This window comes from Macrobrachium nipponense, chromosome 27 (genome assembly GCF_015104395.2).
Source record: "Macrobrachium nipponense isolate FS-2020 chromosome 27, ASM1510439v2, whole genome shotgun sequence".
In the NCBI taxonomy this organism is placed as follows: domain Eukaryota; kingdom Metazoa; phylum Arthropoda; class Malacostraca; order Decapoda; family Palaemonidae; genus Macrobrachium; species Macrobrachium nipponense.
The window spans coordinates 56,285,643-56,310,642 of record NC_087216.1 but is presented as its reverse complement, the minus strand read 5'-3'; positions in this window follow the sequence as shown (position 1 = coordinate 56,310,642).

Below are 25,000 nucleotides of genomic sequence, written 5' to 3'. Positions count from 1 at the left end.
GCAGTATAACATTTAAGTCCTTAAGGATAAGACTTTCACTCATAAATGTATATGCAGTGATTTCATACACGTCTACTGTTTTATAATAATAACTGTGGTTTGAGGTTTTTTTTATTGTCCTGCTACGTAAGCTCTTCCAAAGTAACATGTATCATAAAATATCAAAGAATGGAAACCTTAAAGGGTTCAGTTACTAATAATATAAAAATAACCATTCTATCTGAAAACGATCACCCTTGACTTGATGAGAATCACTGATGTGTATAATTCTAAATCTTTAATTAAAATCAAAATTCCAGGGAAAATAATCACAAGGGTCAAAGGCTCCGGGATTTAAGACGGTGTTGACATTCATTCGGAATTCATGGATTCATTGTGGAGGCTGATTTGCGTTGTTTGTCTTCCGATGAAGAGCCTCAAGTGATCCCACTTATCCATTCAGATGGGTTTCAAGAGCCTCCTGACCCTCTCCTGCCTCCATTGTTTGCAACTAATGCAGAAATCTTCCCCTGAATTGCCTCTATCACCCATCTTCATCTTTTTTAAATCTCTGTTTTGTCTGTTCTTGCATCCTTTCATATGACAATATATTCTTTAACCACTCTCTTGGCAATTTTTCGATTTCATCCAATATCACAATATAGTAATGCCTAAGATTCTTACAAAAACTTTCATTATATCGTTGATTCAAATAAATTTTTAACCCACTCATATGAGTCTATCAGTTTAATGTCCTATTTTAAGATATAGTACAATCAATAGGAGATAAGGAAAGGAAAAATTATTGTGCTCGAGTACTGTGGGATGCGACGTAAATTTAACATATATTTTGTTCATTTAGTTTTTGTCAAGAAAATTTTTTTCTTTTATTCACAAAATACTCATTTGCAATGCTTACAATTTTTTATATATTTTATATACATTATAATCTATTTTGCACGAACGAAGGCAAATGAATGATATTACATTTTCCTATGAAACAGTAACACCACTTTGATTGTAGTAACGATTCTACAAAAAAAAATTCAGACCAGAAACGTCGTAGCATGACTGACAATATTTTGATTATAATAATTGGTTAGTTATGCTGTCATGAAATGTGTTTTTTTAACCACTGCCCTAATGTACTGGAAAGTCAATCCACTTACATTTAGATATTGCCCAGGACTGTCTGTTTACCCGAGATTTAATGAAATCACGACAGAACTGAGGAAGCCGATTTTCATGAGATGATATGATGTGGAATTTGTTTCACACACTTACAATAAGGAAGTATTGGTCATTGGGATAATGCAGACTTAAATATGCATATTAACGCAAAATTGCACACTTGGCATGCCTATATAAATATTCTTGTTTGTGTGTGTGTGCTGCGGCGGGAGCGGGTGGGGCGGGAGTGGGGGTGTGGGGAGGTGTGAAAGTACGTACATATCGAGACCGCATTGGATGACAATAGAATTCGTGTCACATTCGCAAAACTAAAAAGAAACTCCACCTCCCCTTAAAGGAAAGAGTAAGAACAAGATAAGGAAAGGTAAATCACAGGCTATGACAAAGTTGCAGAGTTAATAAGAGTGTTTGCTTTAGGAAACATCATTGTGGGTTGTGATCAGGAAAAAAAAATCGATGAAACCGTTCTATTCTATTTGGGAGATTCTGAACAACTCCAAAGAAAAGGTAACTTAGGTGAAACTTAAACGCATGTAGATATTCATAATCATTTATTTTATAACCTTTAGTAGGCATATGACAGTACAGGAACTAGTTTTTAAAAAGGCATATTGTTTATATCAAGATTACCATTATTTATAAATTTAAAATAGACAAATGTGCATTAATCACTTTGACTGCCTTCGCGTTCACTGCAAAAAAAAAAGAAAAAAAGAAAACGTTCAGAAATTACGCACTTAATATTTTGTTGATAAGGCAATGATATCCTGTAGATAGGTAAGTAATGGATAATATTGACTCACTCATTGTACTGTCAAGTATATGCCTCAACTAGGAGCTATAAATAGTTAAAAGAATAAATAGATAGATACGAAGAACAACAGAGATTTTAGAATTAGTAGAACGACTCCTTATTCTCGATGTCAATTCCCAGTATCCTTCTGCGTAATTTTTTTTTAAAATAAATAATATATAAACTGCGTTTTATCTTTTATTGCAGGATGATAGGCGTCTTTTTGGGGATAGGAAAAAGGATATATTGTTTAAAGGGCAAGATTCATATAAAAGGGAGAAAAAGTCTGGCTGGAAACTTCATTCGGAAATTCTGTCATGAGGGGCAGGAAAACCTATCGTTAGCCTACTCAGGTGTATTGCACTTCGAAAGCAAAGCATTGTGTTATAGGACATAAAAAAATGGCAACATACTGAAGTTGCTCCCTCTAAAAGGAACTGATCACCTGAAAAATTCTACATTTGCACAATGAAAGTGAGGAAGATGACACATTATCATATTGCTTTATGAAAGAAATTGTAAGAACTTATTTCTAATCACATTAAACAACGATTAACCTTCCAAGTACACTTGCTAAAGCCTTCGAGTAGACAGCTAGATTAAACATAGTAATCCTAACTTTAAGCAAGCAAATAATCTAAGAGATCATATTATACATTCTATCCAACCATGACGCCCTCTCTCTGTCATAAATGAAAATCTTATCTTCATCCTTACACTTGGGTCCCTTGCCTCTAAAACTTGAACATTTTAGCATACAAATAATCGAATTACCAGACGTTCGCTGAGAAATGTTTCGTTATTAACTTCACCCCAGGCAAGTTCCAGAAGATCCAGAGATGAACAGTGCCTTTGTGTTTAAAGAGCAGGAGTGTGATATGTCATTCCTGAAAGGTGCTGAGAGTAAGGTGAGGAAGTTAGACATTGACTCCATTTGCCTGACTGTCTATTAATCCGTGTGTAGCAAAGCGAATATTATGTTTTTTATAGGCAGGGAAGAGAAATGTACGTAACGTAGTTCCACCAGTATTTGTAGGTCATCTTTCTCTTCATTTCGTGATTTTGTAATGTGTATAGACACTCATTTATATATATATATATATATATATATATATATAATATATATATATATATATATATATATATATATATATATATATATATATTTCCTGTTGCAATGACAATCATAACTTTTATTGATACGAACGACCGTATCGATTCATCTTGAACCATGGAAGGGACACATCAATGTGTTACAAATTCACTGAGAAATTCATTAGATAGAGATAATACTTGAGGGATAAATAGTGGTTAGTTGAAATCATAATCATTTTCAGAAAGGTTCTATGCAACAGATAAAGATATCAATGTAGAAATTATGTGGAGGGGAGTGAATTAATTATTCATTAGGATCTTAAGTAAGTATAAACATACACACACACACACACACACACACACACACACACACACACACATATATATATATATAATATATATATATATATATATATATGTGTGTGTGTGTGTGTGTGGTGTGTGTGTGTGTGTGCGTATGTTTGTACTACCCATTTCTAAATATTGTTCTATTTCGTAATTTAACTCCATAATACGGTGAATATTAAAACTGCATTTGTTAAGAGTAAACGGACCAACGGTGCACTGCGCATATCACCCAATTAGATTATTTGCCTACTGATAGATCAGAGGGTAAAACTCCGTTGTGAGCATGTACAGTCGTGGCCTACATTAGCATATTACGGCCAATAAACCAGAGAAAAACGCATAAAATTTACTAGTGGAGTAACAGATACTATATATACTGGTCACTTTTTTATCAGATACATATGCAATTGTAATAGCCACAATACCCTCTTAACTTCTAGAATTCTTTGCTCTTTTTTGGATATGCATGTCACTACAAAGCCTGAAGATCCAATTTCAAAGAAATTTGGAGGAGAAATTGTGATGCCTAGTCCTGGGAAACGAACGTAGGTCCAATAATCAGAAAAACAGGTCACGTTGCCGACTTGACCACGATCCTTCTCGTGGTCAGGTAGGCAACGTGACCTCTTTGTGATTATTGGACCTAAGTCTGTTTCCCAGGACCAGGCATCACAATTTCCTCTTTAAATTTCTTTAGAGCTTGGATCTTCAGGCTTTGTAGTGACATGCATATCCAAAAAAGAGGAAAGAATTCAAGAAGTTAAGAGGGTATTATGGCTATATGATATATATATATATATATATATATATATATATATATATATATATAGATATATAGATATATATATATATATATATATATATATATATATATATATATATATATATAATATATATATATATAGATATATATATATACACACACACAACACATATATATATATATATATATATATATATATATATATATATATATATATATATTATATATAACATACTTATTTAAAATTCAAATAAGTACTTAAATTATTCCCCCTCCACATAATTTCTACAATAATATTCATCCTATATTATAAAAGGTAAGTCTTCTCCAACGTGTCTGTTGATTAGAAACTATCTTCAAATGTTTATGGTTTTAATTAATCACTATTCATTTCCCAAGTAATCTGTATCTAATGAATTTCTCACTGAATTTGCAACACTTTGATGTTTTCCTTCCGGGGTTCGAGATGAATCGATACAGTCGTTGGTATCAATTAAAAGTTATAATTGCCAGTTCAACAGGAAGCATATCTTGCCTGCAGGTGAGATCATCTCTCTCTCTCTCTCTCTCTCTCTCTCTCTCTCTCTCTCTCTCTCTCTCTCTCTCTCTCTCTCTCTCTCTGTACTAGATGAGGGCATACAGCATTATTCTCTTTGTTTTTCCAATTATACAAAATAGACTGTCACACCATAGAATACAATAACACATTTCTCAGACATCGCATCTAAAACTACGGCACAAAAATGTGTCTTACGAAAGATGAAAGCTGCTTTGAAGCCTGAAACGAGAATTCATTTGGGAAAATAGCGTATAGGAGGTTTATTAATATTATTGACTCAGACAACTCGACAGAGAACAATTGAAGATATAAACATAATTTAAACATAAGAGTAATTTTGTTTTTAATGTTGAGAAGATTTGGAAAACCTTAGAAAAGATGTGAATATTTTAATATTTGAGAGGTTAAGATTATAAGAATTTCTGTGCTAAATCATCCTCTCCTCAATGTGCAGCGTTTTGGTCTTTAAACACAACAACCGATACTTTAGATAGATTTTGATTCCTTTGAATGTAATTTCTAACTTTACAAATTTATACACGCATACATACTTACGCATACACACACACACACGCACACACACACACACACACACACACATATATATATATATATATATATATATATATATATATATATATATATATATATATATATAGATATATATATATATATATATATGGGGCACCTAGAAACACCCGCAGATTCAGCAGGAATAAAATAGCAAACAGCCATCGTAGCATCGTTTTAATTTATTGGCCAAATTTTCGAGACTACATGTCTCATCTTCAGAGCTGTAAGATTACAAAGAATAAGAATTAAAAATGGACTCAGTAAAAAAAACTCAGAAGGTCAAAAACATAAAACTTGAATTAAAATCCAACAAAAACAAACTAAAGAAAATTTTAAGATATTGAAAACCTAATATTGAAAAAACTTTTAAAATATAGTTACCAAAAATTATTATGTTATAACGTATTAGTCCTAACTCTATCTGAGATAATATTCTCAATTTTCAGGCGGAGGATGTCAACTTAGGCTATATATAAAATAATGGAAGAGGTCTGCATTTATATATATATATATATATATATATGAATAATTATCACATCGAACCGTGATCCATTTATATATCAATTCAAGCTACAAATGTCCTTTAATATCTAAATTCACTTTACCTCCCAAATGATATATTTTCATATATGTACCGAAGGGGAATTTTTTTAATTGATAATAATTTCGTCCCCCCATGGGATCGAAACCACCGTCCAAGTGGACGGGGACGAAATCAGAACAGTCAGTGACGCTATCCAATCAGCCAACAGAGCGCTATAAGTTCATATCGATTCTGACCTTACAAATCACCCTCGACTTGGATGCTTTCGAAATTAGAATCGATATGGAACCCCGTCTACCATGTTGGCCAATTCGAGCGTTTGACAGCACGTAGCCTTTTGTTATGAATAATTATCACATCGAACCGTGATCCATTTATATATCAATTCAAGCTACAAATGTCCTTTAATATCTAAATTCACTTTACCTCCCAAATGATATATTTTTGTTTCATATATGTACCGAAGGGGAATTTTTTAATTGATAATAATTTCGTCCCCCCATGGGATCGAACCACCGTCCAAGTGGACGGGGACGAAATCAGAACAGTCAGTGACACTATCCAATCAGCCAACAGAGACGCTATAAGTCATCGATTCTGACCTACAAATCACCCTCGATCTGGATGCTTTCGAAATTAGAATCGATATGGAACCCGTCTACCATGTTGGCCAATCGAGCGTTTGACAGCACGTAGCCTTTTGTTATGAATAATTATCACATCGAACCGTGATCCATTTATATATCAATTCAAGCTACAAATGTCCTTAATATCTAAATTCACTTTACCTCCCAAATGATATATTTTCATATATGTACCGAAGGGGAATTTTTAATTGATAATAATTTCGTCCCCCCATGGATCGAACCACCGTCCAAGTGGACGGGACGAAATCAGAACAGTCAGTGACGCTACCAATCAGCCAACAGAGACGCTATAAGTTCATATCGATTCTGACCTTACAAATCACCCTCGATCTGGATGCTTTCGAAATTAGAATCGATATGGAACCCGTCTACCATGTTGGCCAATTCGAGCGTTTGACAGCACGTAGCCTTTTGTTATGAATAATTCAACATCGAACCGTGATCCTTTATATATCAATTCAAGCTACAAATGTCCTTTAATATCTAAATTCACTTTACCTCCCAAATGATATATTTTCATATATGTACGAAGGGGAATTTTTTAATTGATATATTTTCGTCCCCCCATGGGATCGAACCACCGTCCAAGTGGACGGGGACGAAATCAGAACAGTCAGTGACGCTATCCAATCAGCCAACAGAGACGCTATAAGTTCATATCGATTTGTGACCTTAACAAATCACCCTCGATCTGGATGCTTTCGAAATTAGAATCGATATGGAACCCCGTCTACCATGTTGGCCAATCGAGCGTTTGGACAGCACGTAGCCTTTTGTTATGAATAATTATCACATCGAACCCGTGATCCATTTATTATATCAATTCAAGCTACAAATGTCCTTTATATCTAAAATTCACTTTTTTACCTCCCAAATGATATATTTTCATATATGTACCGAAGGGGTTTAATTTTTTAATTGATAATAATTTCGTCCCCCCATGGGATCGAACCACCGTCCAAGTGGACGGGGACGAAATCAGAACAGTCAGTGACGCTATCCAATCAGCCAACAGAGACGCTATAAGTTCATATCGATTCTGACCTTACAAATCACCTCGATTCTGGATGCTTTCGGAAATTAGAATCGATATGGAACCCCGTCTACCATGTTGGCCAATTCGAGCGTTTGACAGCACGTAGCCCTTTTGTTATGAATAATTATCACATCGAACCGTGATCCATTTATATATCAATTCAAGCTACAAATGTCCTTTAATATCTAAATTCACTTTACCTCCCAAATGATATATTTTTCATATATGTACGAAGGGAATTTTTTAATTGAAATAATAATTTCGTCCCCCCATGGGATCGAACCACCGTCCAAGTGGACGGGGACGAAAATCAGGAACAGTCAGTGACGCTATCCAATCAGCCAACAGAGACAGCTATTAAGTTCATATCTGATTCTTTGACTATGGACTTACAAATCACCCTCGATCTGGTTATGCTCGAAACCTTATCTGAATCGAGTATGGAACCCCGTCTACCATGATGTGGCCAATCGAGCGAAATTTGACAGCACGTAGCCTTTTGTCATGAATAATTATCACATCGAACCGTGATCCATTTATATATTCAATTCAAGCTACAAATGTCCTTAAGAATCATGTCACTTTACCTCCCAAATGATATATTTTGCATATATGTACCGAAGGGGAATTTTTTAATGATAATAATTTCGTCCCCCCATGGATCGAACCACCGCCAACAGTGGACGGGGACGAAATCAGAACAGTCAGTGACGCTATCCAATCAGCAACAGAGACGCTATAAGTTCATATCGATTCTGACCTTACAATCACCCTCGATCTGGATGCTTTCGAAATTGAGAATCGATATGGAACCCCGTCTACCATGTTGGCCAATTCGAGCGTTTGACAGCACGTAGCCTTTTGTTATGAATAATTATCACATCGAACCGTGATCCATTTATATATCAATTCAAGCTACAAATGTCCTTTAATATCTAAATTCACTTTACCTCCCAAATGATATATTTTCATATATGTACCGAAGGGGAATTTTTTAATTGATAATAATTTCGTCCCCCCCATGGGATCGAACCACCGTCCAAGTGGACGGGGACGAAATCAGAACAGTCAGTGACGCTATCCAATCAGCCAACAGAGACGCTATAAGTTCATATCGATTCTGACCTTACAAATCACCTCGATCTGGATGCTTTCGAAATTAGAATCGATATGGAACCCCGTCTACCATGTTGGCCAATTCGAGCGTTTGACAGCACGTAGCCTTTGTTATGAATAATTATCACATCGACCGTGATCCATTTATATATCAATTCAAGCTACAAATGTCCTTTAATATCTAAATTCACTTTACCTCCCAAATGATATATTTTCATATATGTACCGAAGGGAAATTTTTTAATTGATAATAATTTCGTCCCCCCATGGGATCGAACCACCGTCCAAGTGGACGGGGTGGGACGAAATCAGAACAGTCAGTGACGCTATCCAATCAGCCAACAGAGACGCTATAATTCATATCGATTCTGACCTTACAAATCACCCTCGATCTGGATGCTTTCGAAATTAGAATCGATATGGAACCCCGTCTACCATGTTGGCCAATTCGAGCGTTTGACAGCACGTAGCCTTTTGTTATGAATAATTATCACATCGAACCGTGATCCATTTATATATCAATTCAAGCTACAAATGTCCTTTAATATCTAAATTCACTTTACCTCCCAAATGATATATTTTCATATATGTACCGAAGGGGAATTTTTTAAATTGATAATAATTTCGTCCCCCTATGGGATCGAACCACCGTCCAAGTGGACGGGGACGAAATCAGAACAGTCAGTGACGCTATCCAATCAGCCAACAGAGACGCTATAAGTTCATATCGATTCTGACCTTACAAATCACCCTCGATCTGGATGCTTTCGAAATTAGAATCGATATGGAACCCCGTCTACCATGTTGGCCAATTCGAGCGTTTGACAGCACGTAGCCTTTGTTATGAATAATTATCACATCGAACCGTGATCCATTTATATATCAATTCAAGCTACAAATGTCCTTTAATATCTAAATTCACTTTACCTCCCAAATGATATATTTTCATATATGTACCGAAGGGGAATTTTTTAAATTGATAATAATTTCGTCCCCCATGGATCGAACCACCGTCCAAGTGACGGGACGAAATCAGAACAGTCAGTGACGCTATCCAATCAGCCAACAGAGACGCTATAAAGTTCATATCGATTCTGACCTTACAAATCACCTCGATCTGGATGCTTTCGAAATTAGAATCGATATGGAACCCCGTCTACCATGTGGCCAATTCGAGCGTTTGACAGCACGTAGCCTTTTGTTATGAATAATTATCACACGAACCGTGATCATTTATATATCAATTCAAGCTAACAAAGTCCTTTAATATCTAAATTCCACTTTACTCCCAAATGATATATTTTCAATATGTACGAAGGGGAATTTTTTAATTGATAATAATTTCGTCCCCCCATGGGATCGAACCACGTCCAAGTGGGACGGGGACGAAATCAGAACAGTCAGTGACGCTATCCAATCAGCCAACAGAGACGCTATAAGTTCATATCGATTCTGACCTTACAAATCACCCTCGATCTGGATGCTTTCGAAATTAGAATCGATATGGAACCCCGTCTACCATGTTGGCCAATTCGAGCGTTTGACAGCACGTAGCCTTTTGTTATGAATAATTATCACATCGAACCGTGATCCATTTATATATCAATTCAAGCTACAAATGTCCTTTAATATCTAAATTCACTTTACCTCCCAAATGATATATTTTCATATATGTACCGAAGGGGAATTTTTAATTGATAATAATTTCGTCCCCCATGGGATCGGAAACCACCGTCCAGTGGACGGGGACGAAATCAGGACAGTCAGTGACGCTATCCAATCAGCCAACAGAGACGCTATAAGTTCATATCGATTCTGACCTTACAAATCACCCTCGATCTGGATGCTTTCGAAATTAGAATCTATATGGAACCCCGTCTACCATGTTGGCCAATTCGAGCGTTTGACAGCACGTAGCCTTTTGTTATGAATAATTATCACATCGAACCGTGATCCATTTATATATCAATTCAAGCTACAAATGTCCTTTAATATCTAAATTCACTTTACCTCCAAATGATATATTTTCATATATGTACCGAAGGGAATTTTTTAATTGATAATAATTCGTCCCCCATGGGATCGAACCACCGTCCAAGTGGACGGGGACGAAATCAGAACAGTCAGTGACGCTATCCAATCAGCCAACAGAGACGCTATAAGTTCATATCGATTCTGACCTTACAAATCACCCTCGATCTGGATGCTTTCGAAATTAGAATCTATATGGAACCCCGTCTACCATGTTGGCCAATTCGAGCGTTTGACAGCACGTAGCCTTTTGTTATGAATAATTATCACATCGAACCGTGATCCTTTATAATCATCAAGCTACAAATGTCTTTAATTATCTAATTCACTTTACCTCCCAAATGATATTTTCATATATGAAATACCGAAGGGGAATAATTGATAATAATTTCGTTTAATGGATCGAACCACCGTCCAAGACGGGGGACGAAATTCAGAAACAGTTTAGTGACCTATCCCAAATCAGCCAACAGACGCTATAAGTTTTCATATCGATCGACCTTACCAACACCCTCGAATGGATGCTTTCGAATTAGAATCGTAATGGAACCCCTTTCTACCATGTGGCCAATCGGGAGGTTTGCAGCACGTAGCCTTTTGTTATGAATAATTATCACGAACCGTGATCCAAATTTGTATATCAATTCCAAGGCTACAAATGCCTTTAATATCTAAAATTCACTTTACCTCCCAAATGATATATTTTCATATATGTACCGAGAATAATTGATAATAATTTCGTCCCCCATGATCGAACACCGCAAGTGGACGGGACGAAATCAACAGTCAGTGCGCTATCCAATCAGCCACAGAGACGCTATAAGTTCATATCGATTCTGACCTTACAAATCACCCTCGATCTGGATGCTTTCGAAATTAGAATCTATATGGAACCCCGTCTACCATGTTGGCCAATTCGAGCGTTTGACAGCACGTAGCCTTTTGTTATGAATAATTATCACATCGAACCGTGATCCATTTATATATCAATTCAAACTACAAATGTCCTTTAATATCTAAATTCACTTTACCTCCCAAATGATATATTTTCAATATGTACCGAAGGGGTGGAATTTTTTAATTGATAATAATTTCGTTCCCCCCATGGGATTCGAACCACCGTTTCCAAGTTGGACGGGGACGAAACTCAGCAAACAGTCAGTGACGCTATCCATCACGCCAACAGAGACCGCTATAAGTTCATATCGATTCTGACCTTACAAAATCACCCTCGATCTGGATGCTTTCGAAATTAGAATCGATATTGGGAACCCGTCTACCATGTTTGGCCAATTCGAGCGTTTGAGACAGCACGTAGCCTTTTGTTATGGAATAATTTATCACATCGAACCGTGATCCATTTATAATCAATTCAAAGTTCTAACAAATGTCCTTTAAATCCTAAATTCACTTTACCTCCCAAATTGATATATTTTCCCATTTAATATGGAACCGAAGGGGAAATTTTTTAATTTGAAATAATTTCGTCCAAACCCCATTGGGATCGAACCACCGTTTCCAAGTGGACCGGGGGACGAACTCCAAAGAAACAGTCAGTGGACGCTATTCCAATTTTCAGCCAACGAGACGCTAATAAGTTCATATCGATTCGACCTACAAATCACCATCGATCTGGGGAATTTTTTGGCTTTCGAAATTAGAATCGAATAAGGAACCCCGTTTCTACCATGTGGGCCCCCCCAATTCGGGAAGCGTTTGACAGCACCGTAGCCTTTTGTTATGAATAATTATCCAACATCGAACGTGACTCCATTTATATATCCATTCAACGGGGCCTACCAGTCCTTTAAATATCTAAATCCAACGTTACCTCCCAAATGATATATTTTCATATATGTACCGAAGGGGGAATTTTTTAATTGATAATAATTTCGGCCCCCCATGTGGACGAACCCACCGTCCAAGTGGACCGGGGACCGAAATCAGAAACCAAGTCAAGTGGACGCTATCCAACAAGGCCAACAGAGGACGCTATAAAGTTTCATATCGATTCTGACCTTACAAACTCACCCTCGATGTGGATGCTTTCGAAATTAGAAATCGATATAACCCCCGGTCTAACCCATGTTGGCCAATTCAGCGTTTTGATAGCACGTAGCCTTTGTTATGAATAATTATCACATGACCGTGATCCATTTGTTTATTTTTATATCAATTCAAGCTCAAATGTCCTGTAATTGGTCCTAAATTCACTTACCTCCCAAATGATATATTTTCATATATGGGGTTACCGAAGGGGAATTTTTATTGATAATAATTTCGATTCCCCCCATGGAATTTTCGAAACCACCGTCCAAGTGGACGGGGACGAAATCAGGGAACAGTTCCAGGGACGCTTTGTCCAATCAGGTAACCAGAAAGACGATTATAAGTTATATCGAATTCTTGGACCTTACAAAGTCGCCCTCGATCTGGATTGCTTTCGAAATTAGAAATCGATATGGAAACCCCGTCTACCCTGTTGGGCCACAATTCGATTGCGTTTGACCTTTACGTAGCCCCTTTTGTTATGAATCCTTATCACCATTCGGAAAATCCGGTGGATTCCGTTATATATCCCAATTTAAAGGTTGGACAAATGTCCTTAAATATTCTAAATCAACTTTAAAAACCTTCCCCAAAGGATATTTATTTCATATATGTACCGAATAATTTTTTATTGAAATATAATTCGTCCCCCATTTGGGGATCGAACCAACCGTGAAGTTTCGGAGGGGATGAATTCAAGGAACAGTCAGGACGCTATCCAATTCAAGAATTAACAGAGACGCTATAAGTTCAAATATCGGATTCTGACCCTTACAAATCACCCTCGGATTCTGGATGCTTCAAATTAGAATCTGGTGATAAATTGGAACCCCGTTCTATAACAAAATGGTTGGCCAAATTCGAGCGTTTGACTGCACGTAGGCAAACTTTTTGTGGAAATAAATTATCACATCGAAACCGTTGGATCCAAGTTATATATCAATTCCAAGGCTACAAAGTCCTTTAATATCTAAATTCCACTTTACTCCCAAATGGGGATTATATTTTCCTAATATGTACGAAGGGAATTTTTTAATTGATAATAATTTAGTCCCCCCATGGGAATTTCGAAACCACCGTCCAAAGTGGACCGGGGACGAAATCAGAACAGGGTCCAGTGACGCTTTTACCAATCAGCCAACAGAGACGCATAAGGTCATACGGAATTCTTGACCTTACAAATCACCTCGATCGGATTGGCTTTCGAAATTAGAATCGATATGGAACCCCGTCTACCATGTTGGCCAAATTCGAGAGTTTGGGACAGCACGTAGCCTTTTGTTATGAATACAATTATCCCATCGGAACTTGATTTCCATTTATTTTATATCAATTCAAGCTACCCCAAATGTCCTTAATATCTTGGTTCACTTTACCTCCCAAATGGATATATTTTCATATATGGTTACCGAAGGGGAATGTTTTAATTGGGGGGATAATAATTTCGTCCCCCCAAATTGGGATTTCGAACCACCGTCCAAGTTGGGAAAACGGGACGAGAATTCCCCAGAACAGTTCAGGTGACGCTATCCAATTCAGCAAAACAGAGACGCTTATAAGTTCATTTATCGGGATTATGGACCTTAAAGAAATCACCTCGAATTTCTGGATGCTTTCGAGATTAGAATCGGATATGGAACCCGTCTACGTTTGCTAAGTGCTTGTCAAAACGCCCGAATTGGGCCAACATGGTAGACGGGGTTCCATAATCGGATTCTATTTCGGAAAGCATTCCAGATCGAGGGTGATTGTAAGTTCAGAATTCGATAATGAACTGAAATAGGAGTCTATGTTGGCTGATTGGATAGCGTCACTGACTGTTATTGATTTCGTCCCCGTTACACTTGGACGGTGGTTCGAATTCCCATGGGGGGACCGAAATTATATCAATAAAAAAATTGCCCTGCGGTACATATATGAAAATATCCATTTGGGGAGGTTAAGTGAATTTAGATATTAAAGGACCATTTGCAGCTGAATGATAATAAATGGATCACGGTTCGAGTTGATCATTAATTTCATAACAAAAAGGCTAGTGCTGTCAAAACGCTCGAATTGGCCAACATGGTAGACGGGTTCCCCATATCGATTCTAATTTCGGAAAGATCCAGACGGGGGATTTTATTTGGTAAGGTCAGAATCGATATGAACTTATAGCGTTCTCTGTTTGGCTGAATTGGATAGCGTCCAACTGGACTGTTCTGATTTCGTCCCCGGTCCACTTGGAGACGGTGGTTCGATCCCATGGGGGGACGAAATATTGATCAATTAAAAAATTCCCCTTCGGTACCATATATGAAAATAATATCAATTTGGGAGGTAAAAGTTGAATTTAAGATATTTAAAGGACATTTGTTAGCCTTGAATTTGATATATAAATGGGATCACGGTTTCGATGTTGAATAATTCTATTCCATAACAAAAGGCATACGTGCTGTCAAACGCTCGAATTGGCCAAACATGGTAGACGGGTTCCCTATTCGATTTCGTAATTTCGAAAGCCATCCATATCGAGGGTGATTTTGTAAGGTTCAGAATCGATGATGAAAACTTTATAGCGTTCTCTGTTGGCTGATTTGGATAGCGTCCACTGACTGTTCTGATTTCGTCCCACCCGTCCACTTGGACGGTGGGTTCGATCCCATGGGGGGGATGAAAATTATTATCAATTAAAAAATTCCCTTCGGTACATATATGAAAATATATCATTTGGGACGGTAAAGGTGTAATTTAGATATTAAAGGACATTTGTAGCGTTGAAATTGATATATAAATGGATCACGGTTCGGAATGTAGATAATTTAATCATAACAAAAGGCCTAACGTTTGCTGGTAAAACCGGCTCCGAATTGGCCAAAAGACATGGTAGACCGGGAGGTTCCATATCGATTCTAATTTCGAAAGCATCCAGATCTAGGGTTGATTTTGTAAGGTCAGAAATCGATATGAACTTAATAGCGTCTCCTGTTGGCTGATTGGTGATATCGTCACTGGATCTGTTCCTGATTTCGTCCCCGTCCACTTGGGACGGTTGGTTCGTTCGATCCCATGGGGGGATGAAATTATTATGAATTAAAAAATTCCCCTTCGGTACATATATGAAAATATAATCATTTGGGAGGTGTAAAGTGAATTTTAGGATATTAAAGGAGGACATTTGTAGCTTGAATTCTGATGATATAAATGGATCACGGTTCGATGTGGATAATTCTTCATAACAAAAGGCTACGTTTGCATGTCAAACGCTCGCAATTGGCCAACATGGTAGACGGGGTTGTCCCATATCTATTTCTAATTTTCGAAAGCATCCAGATCGAGGGGTGAATTTGTAAAGGTCAGATCGATATGAACTTTTATAGCGTCTCTGTTGGCTGATTGGATAGCGTCACTGACTGTTCTGATTTCGGTCCCCGTCCACTTGGGACGGTTGGGTTTCGATCCCCAATGGGGGGACTAAATTATTATCAAATTAAAAAATTTCCCCGCCTTCGTACATATATGAAAATATATCCATTTGGGTAGGTAAAAGTGAATTAGATATTAAAGGGACATTTGTGTAGCTTGAATTGATTATAAAATAATGGATCACGGTTGCGATGTATTTTGTGATAATTATTCATAATAACGCAAAAGGCTACGTGCTGTCCAAACGCTCGAATGGGCCAACATGGTAGACGGGGTTCCATATCGATTCTAATTTCGAAAGCCTGCAGATCGATGGGGGGGGGTTTGATTTGTAAAGGTCATAATCGATATGAATATTTAGCGCTCTGGTGGGCGATTGGATTGGGTCACTGGACTTGGTTTGATTTCGTCCCCGTCCAACTTGGACGGTGGTTCGATTCCATTGGGGCGGACGAAAATTTATTATCGTAAAAAAATTTCCCCTTTCGGGTACCATATATGAAAATTATTATCATTTGGGAGGTAAAGTGAATTTAGATATTAAAGGACATTTGGTAGGGCTTGAATTGATATATAAATGGGGGGATCCACGGTTCGAAATTGGATTAATTATCAAATTAAAAACCAAAAAGGATTACCCCGTGCTGGTCAAACGCTCGAATTGGCAACATGGTAGACGGGGTTCCATATCGAAAATTCTATCTTTCGAACGCATCCAGATTTCGGGGGAGGGGTGAGTTGGTAAGGTTCAGAATCGATTAAAGGAACTTTATTTAGCGTCTGTTGGCTTGAATTGGATAGCGTCAATGAAAACTGGTTCTGATGTCGTCCCGGTTCACTGGACGGTGTCTTGATCCCAATTGGGGGACGAAATTATTATCCAATTAAAAAAAATTCCCCTTCGGTACATAATGAAAATATATCCTTGGAGGTAAAGTGAATTTAGATATTAAAGGACATTGTAGCTTGGAATTGATATATCAAAGGGATCCCGGTTCGAATTGGAATAATTATTCCAATAACAAAAGGCTACGGTGCTGTCAAACGCCGAATTGGCCAACCCAACATGGGTTAGACGGGGTTCCAATATCGATTCTAATTTCTAAAAAAGCATCCAGGGATCGAGGGTGGATTTGTAAGGTCTAGAATCGATATGAAACTTATAGCCGTCTCTGTTGGCTGGATTGGATAGCGTCACCTGACTGTTCTGCTTTCGTCCCCGTCCACTTGGACGGAGTGGTTCGCTCCCATGGGGGGACGAAATTAATTATCAACATTAAAAAAGAAAATTCCCCTTCGGTACATATCTGAAAAATATTATCATTTGGGAGGTAAAGTGAATTTAGATATTAAAGGACCATTTTGTAGCTTGAATTGATATATAAATGGACCTTCAACCTGTTCGATTGTGATAATTATTCAATAACAAAAAAAAAGGTCTACGTGCCCTGTCAAAACGCCTCGAATTGGCCAAGCATGGTAGCGCGGGGTGTTCCATATCGATTCTTTAATTTCGAAAGCATCCAGATCGAGGGTGATTTGTAAGGTCAGGAATCGATATGAAATCTTATAGCGTCTCTGTTGGCTGATTGGGATAGCGTCCACTGACTGTTCTGATTTCGTCCCCGCCCCGTCCACTTGGACGGTGGTTCGATTCCCATGGGGGGGACGAAACTTATTATCAATTAAAAAATTACCCCGTTGACGGTACATATATGAAAATTAATGTCATTTTGGGTGAAGGTAAAGTGAATTTTAGATATTAAAGGACATTTGGTAGCTTGCAATTGAATTTATAAATAAATGGATCACGGTTGTTCGTGTGATAATTGATTCATAACAAAACGGCTATGTGCTGTCAAAACGCTCGAATTGGCCAAAACATTGGGTAGAGCGGGGTTCCATATCGATTCTAATTGCGAAAGCATCCATGATCGAAGGGTGATTTGTAAGGTCAGAATGCTATGAATATAGAAAGTCCTTGTTGGATGGATTGGGATAGCGTCACTGACTGGGAATTTCGTCCCCGTCCACTTGGACGGTTGGTTCGATCCCATGGGGGGACGAAATATTATCAATTAAAAATTCCCCTTCGGTACATATATGAAAATTAATCATTTGGGAGGTTTAAGTGACTTTAGATATTAAAGGACCCCATTTGTAGTTGAATTGATATATAAATGGAATCCACGGGTTCCGGATGGTGGATTCTTAGTCATAACCCAAAAGGCTACGGTGGGGTGCTGTCAAACGCTCGGAAATTGGCCAATCAGGTAGACGGGGGCAATATCGATTCTAAAAATTCGAAAGCCCCAGCCATTGGAGCGAGGGGTGATTTGTAAGGTCATAATCGATAGAAATATAGCGTATCGTTGGCTGATTGGATTAGGCGTCACTGGACTGTTCTGAAATTTCGCTTCCCCGGTCCACTTTGGACGGTGGTTCATCCCATTGGGGGGAAACGAAATATTATCAATTTAAAAAATTCCCCTTCGGTACCATATATGAAAATATATCATTGGAAGGTAAGTGAATTAGTATAAAGGACATTTGTAGATTGAATTGATAATTATAAATGGATCACGGTTCGATCTGTGATAAATTATTCGCATAACAAAAGGCTACGTGCTGTTCAAACGCTCGGAATTTGGTGCCGTCCAACATGGTAAGACGGGGTTTCCATATCGGATTTCTAATTTCGAAAGCATCCAGATACCGAGGGTGATTTGTAAAGGGTCAGAATCGATATGAAAACTTATAGCGTCTTCTGTTGGCTGATTGGATAGCGTCACTTGACTGTTCTGATTTCGTCCCCGTCCACTTGGACGGTTGGTTCGATCCCATGGGGGACGAAATTATTATCAATTAAAAAATTCCCCTTCGGTACATATGAAAATATCATTTGGGAGGTAAAGTGAATTTAGATATTAAAGGAACATTTGTAGCTTGAATTGGTAATATAAATGGATCACGGTTCGAATTTGTGATAAGTTATATAACAAAACGGCTACGTGCAGGTCAAACGCTCGAAGGCCAAAATGGTAGGACGGGGTTCATTAGATTCTATTCGAAAGCATCCAATCGAGGGTGATTGTAAGGTCCAGAAAAATCGATAGAACTTATAGCGTCTTCTGTTGCTGATTGGATAGCGTCACTACTGTTCGGATTTCGTTCCCCGTCCACTTGGACGGTGGTTCGATCCCATGGGGGGACGAAATTATTATCAATTAAAAAATCCCCTTCGGTACATATATGAAAATATTCATTTGGGAGGTAAAGTGAATTTAGATATTAAAGGACTTTGTAGCTTGAATTGCATATTAAATGGATCAACGGTTCGATTGATAATATTCATAACAAAGGCTACGGTCGTCAAACGTCGATTGGCCAACATGGTAACGGGGTTTCCATATCGATTTAATTTCGAAAGCATCCAGATCGAGGGGTGATTTGTAAGGTCAAAAATGTATGAACTTTAAATAAGCGTCTCTGTTGGCTGATTGGTAGCTTCACTGACTGTTCGATTTCGTCCCCGTCCACTTGGACGGGTGGTTCGATCCATGGGGGGAAACGAAATTATTATCAAATTAAAAAATTCCCCTTCGAAACATATATTGAAAATATATCATTTGGGAGGTAAAGTGAATTTAGAATATTAAAGGAACATTTTGTAGTTGAATTGATTTTTTTTTTATAAATGGATCACGTTTCGATGTGATAATTATTCATAAACAAAAGCTACGTGCTGTCAAACGCTCGAATTGGCCAACATGGTTTAACGGGGTTTTCCATATCGATTTCTAATTTCGAAAGCATCCAGTCGAAGGGTGATTGTAAAAGGTCCAAGAATCGATATGAACTATAGCGTCTCTGTTGGGATTGGATTACGTCACTGATGTTCTGATTTCGTCCCCGTCCACTTGGCGGTGGTTCGATCCATGGGGGGACGAAAATTATTATCAATTAAAAAAAATTCCCCTTCGGTACTATATGAAAATAATATCTTTGGAGGTAAAAGTCGAAATTTAGGATATTAAAGGAAATTTTTGTAGCTGAATTGATATTATAAAATGGTCACCGGTTCGAGTGATATATTCATAAAAAACAAAGGCTAAGTGCGTCAAACGCTCAATTGGCCAACCTGGTAGACGGGGGGTTCCATATCGATTCAATTTCGAAAAGGCATCCAGATGAAGGGTGATTTTGTAAGGTCAGAATCGATATGACTATTAAAGCGTCTTGTTTGGCTGATTGGATAGCGTCACCTGACTGTTTCTGATTTCGTCCCCCGTCCACTTGGGACGGTGGTTCGATCCCAGGGGGGACGGAAATTATTATCCAATAAAAACCTCCCTTCGGTACTATATTGAAAATATATCATTTGGGATGGTAAAGTGAATAGATATAAAGGAACATTTGTAGCTTGAATTGATATATAAATGGATTCACGGTTCGATGTGATAAATAATATACAAAAGGGCTACGGCTGGTCAAACTCGAATTGGCCAAACATGGTAGACGGGGTTCCAATCGATTCTAATTTCGAAAAGCTCCAGATCGAGGGTGATTTGTAAGGTCAGAACGATATGAACTTATAGCGTCTCTGTTGGCTGATTGGATAGCGTCACTGACTGTTCCTGATTGTCCCCGCCACTTTTTTGGACGGGTTGGTTCGATCCCATGGGGGGACGCAATTAATTATCCAATTAAAAAAATTCCCCTTCCGGACATATATGAAAAATATATTGGGAGGTAAAAGTGAATTTAGATTATTAAAGGACATTTGTACTTGAATTTGATTAATAAAATTGATTTCACGGTTCGATGTGATAATTATCAAAACAAAAGGCTACGTGCTGGCAAACGCTCGAATTGGCCCAATGGGAGACGGGGTTCCATATCGATTCTAATTTCGAAAGCATCCAGATCGGGAGGGGTGATTTGTAAGGTCCAAGAATCGTATGAACTTATACGTCTTGTTGGTGATTGGGTAGGTTCATGACTGTTCTGATTTCGTTCCCCGTCCACTTGGAACGGTTTGGTTCGATCCCATGGGGGGACGAAATTATTATCAATTAAAAAAATTTCCCCTTCGGTAATATATGAAAAATATTCCATTTGGGAGGTTAAAAGGAATTTGAATATTAAAGGACATTTGTAGTTGAATTGATATATAAATGGACACGGTTTCGATGTGATAATTTATTCAAACAAAAGGCTACGTGCTGTTCAAAACGCTCGAATTGGCCAACATGGTTGACGGGGTTCCATATCGTTCTAATTTCCCCCCCCCGAAAGCATCCAAATCGAGGGTGGATTTGTAAGGTCCGAATCGATATGAACTTATAGGTCCTCCTGTTGGCTGATTGGATTAGCGTCATGGACTGTTTCTGATTTCGTCCCCCCAGGGTCCCGGAACCCGGGGGGTTGGTTCGAAATTTCCCCATTTGGGGGAGGAAAATTTGATTTCAATTAAAAAATTCCCCTTCGGTACATAATATGAAAAATTAATTAATCATTTGGGAGGTAGTGGGGTGAATTAGATATTAAAGGACATTTGTAGGCTTGAATTGAAATTTAATTATATATATTATTATAATTGGAATAGAAATATATATAATAAATAATTTATATTAATTTTATTAAGTATATTATATATATATAATTAAAGATGCTAGTAACAACATATAAATAGTGGGTTGATAACCTTACCTCATGCCAGTTAGAGACAGATGCTGAAAAAAGACAAAAAAAAAACCCAAAAAAACAGGAAGCTTACCGGCGCATAATTTGGGTCAGTGACGCATTCCAAAGATCACGAATTTCATGTATGTAGTGTGCATGCATCTCTGCGTTGATTAGTGAGTGAGTTCATTATGTGTGTCACAGAAAATGACATACAATATCCGGTATGTGAATTGGCAGAGGAATTGGACGGCCAGCTGTCAAAGAAGACAACAAGTTCTTTCGGTGTAGGAGGGATGTTTCAGGTCCATCGGACAAGATAATGTAAAGTGAAAAACTTTGGAAAAGGTAACATTTGAAGTGACAATTACTTCAGTTCTAAAGAAAGGGAAGTGAGGTGCGGCAGACATTTTTTATTGGCGAACTTTATGTTTTTATGGGTGAGATAATCATGGTCTCATTATTTCGAAGTCCCCATAATAGAAAAATAGGTTTTTCTCTGACTATTTTTGACTTTGATAAACTATGAATGTTTGGACACTTAGGGGAAAAGAGGGTACTTACTTAAATATGATTTGGTAGGAATATAATAGTTTAACTTTTCTTTTTGGGGTCATTCTTAACTCATTTTATTCCATTTTCATGTTAGCTAATTTTATGAAATAAAAAGTATATTCTTGTAATAGCAAGAGTTTATATTAGCCTAGTTTGAAAAACTTGCTTTTCAACTAACTTCACAGATGGCATTCAACGTTAACCGGTTAGGTTTTTATTTTTATTTTTAAGGAGTATCATTTGTGACCTAGTATATATATATATATATATATATATATATATATATATATATTATATATATATATATATATATATATATATATATGTACATATATATATATATAAACACACACAATTCCATGCGTATACCTTAGTGAAGACGTATATCAGATAGATTAATACCATGATAGTATGATGACAGAAGGAACAATTTTTTTTTTCCTGGAGCTGTCAAATGAAACTACTATTAATCTAATTTAATGTCGGCTCTACATAATATCTTAGACGACTCCAGAGGGACACTGAAGTAGGTCATCATAATAATGTTTTCTGCTTCCTTTATTATTATTATTATATTATTAATTATTATTATTATTATTATTATTATTATATTATTATTATTATTATTATTATTATTATTATTATTATTCAAAAGATGTACCCTCTCCATACGGATACCAGCCCAAAGGTGCCATTAACATGAAATTCAAGCTTCCAAAGAATATGGTATTCGGTATTGGGAAATACAGAAAGGAGATATCATTTACCAAAAGAAAAAAAAATTATAAGTTAATAAATAGATGAAATAGATTGAGTAAATTATTAGAATATAAAGAGAATTATATTATGATAGTAAAGCAGTGCGTTTTCGCTTGTACGTACTTCCGTCGATGAGCTAAATCATAATTTCTACTATTAATGAACATAAATTAAAACCACGAACCACTTTATCTAAAGAGATAAATCTCTGGCAGAAGTCGACATCTATATCGAAGAACAGTATTCTAGTAAAGAGAGGACTTCTTTACGGCAGTAATTCATGTATTGAAACCTTATTTTAAAATGTAGATGGCGATATATTATTTGAAAACAGATTTTAATGAGAGTACAAAAAAAAACTTGAATTAATTTTTCTACAGAATAATATTTAGATTTCTTCTTTAATTACATGTATTTCACCTCATCAAGTAATCAAGATATTCATCTCTCTCTCTCTCTCTCTCTCTCTCTCTCTCTCTCTCTCTCTCTCTCTCTCTCTCTCTCTCTCTCTCCTAACGAATCGTATTCCACTGTTTGCCCAATTATTCCTGTTGGGTACAAAATTTCCGCTCTGAACTGATCCTTAAGAAAAATATTCTCTTATTTCGAGAAGGAGATTAATGAAATTATTATATGCGCCACAAAAATAGCACTCGATTTTTACCGCTTACACAGCAGGTCTAAACTTTCCTTACGATATTAGTTTTACTTAATAATAATCATGAAATGTTGCCAGTTTTACTCAGCTATGGAGTCTAGAAGCTGGAATTGGAATATATGATAAAGGGATGATAGCAGGTTCTCATTTCTAGCAGCGAAGGGCTGACGTTGGATGATGTTGGGAGTTGAATTTTTCAAGGTATTCGGAAGTATTGTCCAAAGAATTACTGAAAAAGTGATGAACGTAGGATAAAAATATAAGTTTAGGCGGATATTTTAGAATCTGGAGGTTGCACTGTCATTTAGAGAGAACGAAGTACGACAGCTTGACGGAGAAAGAAGATCCGAAAAAAATAAACGTTTTGCTGATGAATAATTTCAACTGGAAAAAAAGAATGTATGATTGACATAGCATACGGAATAATGTAAACTATAACAATTACAGTTTATCTTTTAAGATATCATCTTATTGTGAAACAATTTAATACAGAATATATAACTATAATATTTTACTAAGTTTTCTAATATATATCATAACAAATGAATCTGATTGTAGAAGTCTAAGTAAAATATGTTAAGATATTGATACTGTAATTGCGACCTTAGTGGAAAAAAGACTGGACCTACAGCAGTTGCTAAGTGATCACGGCTTAAAATAATATTTATATAAAGCATTTATGAATTGAGCAGAAAACGTATAGGCAAGATATTCTTTATAATGACATGTACATATTTCCTTTTCTATCGATAACATATGCTTTTGAAAATGAGAGAGAGAGAGAGACGAAAGAAGAGGAGGGCGAGAGAGAGAGAGAGAGAGAGAGAGAGAGAGAGAGAGAGAGAGAGAGGAAACATTTCGCAGTAAATGACGGAAACTGCGTCCTCTGAAATTCGAACAGACGTCTCCATCATACCCTAATTATATTCAGATGATCTGGCGGAATGCTTATAAATGCTGGAGGCTTCATCCTATGTAATTTCCTGGGATAATTATTCCAATGTCAGGACAGTTACTAGGGCTGTTCCCAAGGTGTTATCAATAATACAACTTACGAATACAGTAATATTAACAGTCTGTGTAACCAGAATGATAAAACATTCCATTTATAGATAATTCAGTCATTTAAGCTATATATATATATATATATATATATATATATATATATATATATATATATATATAATATATATATATATATATATATATATATA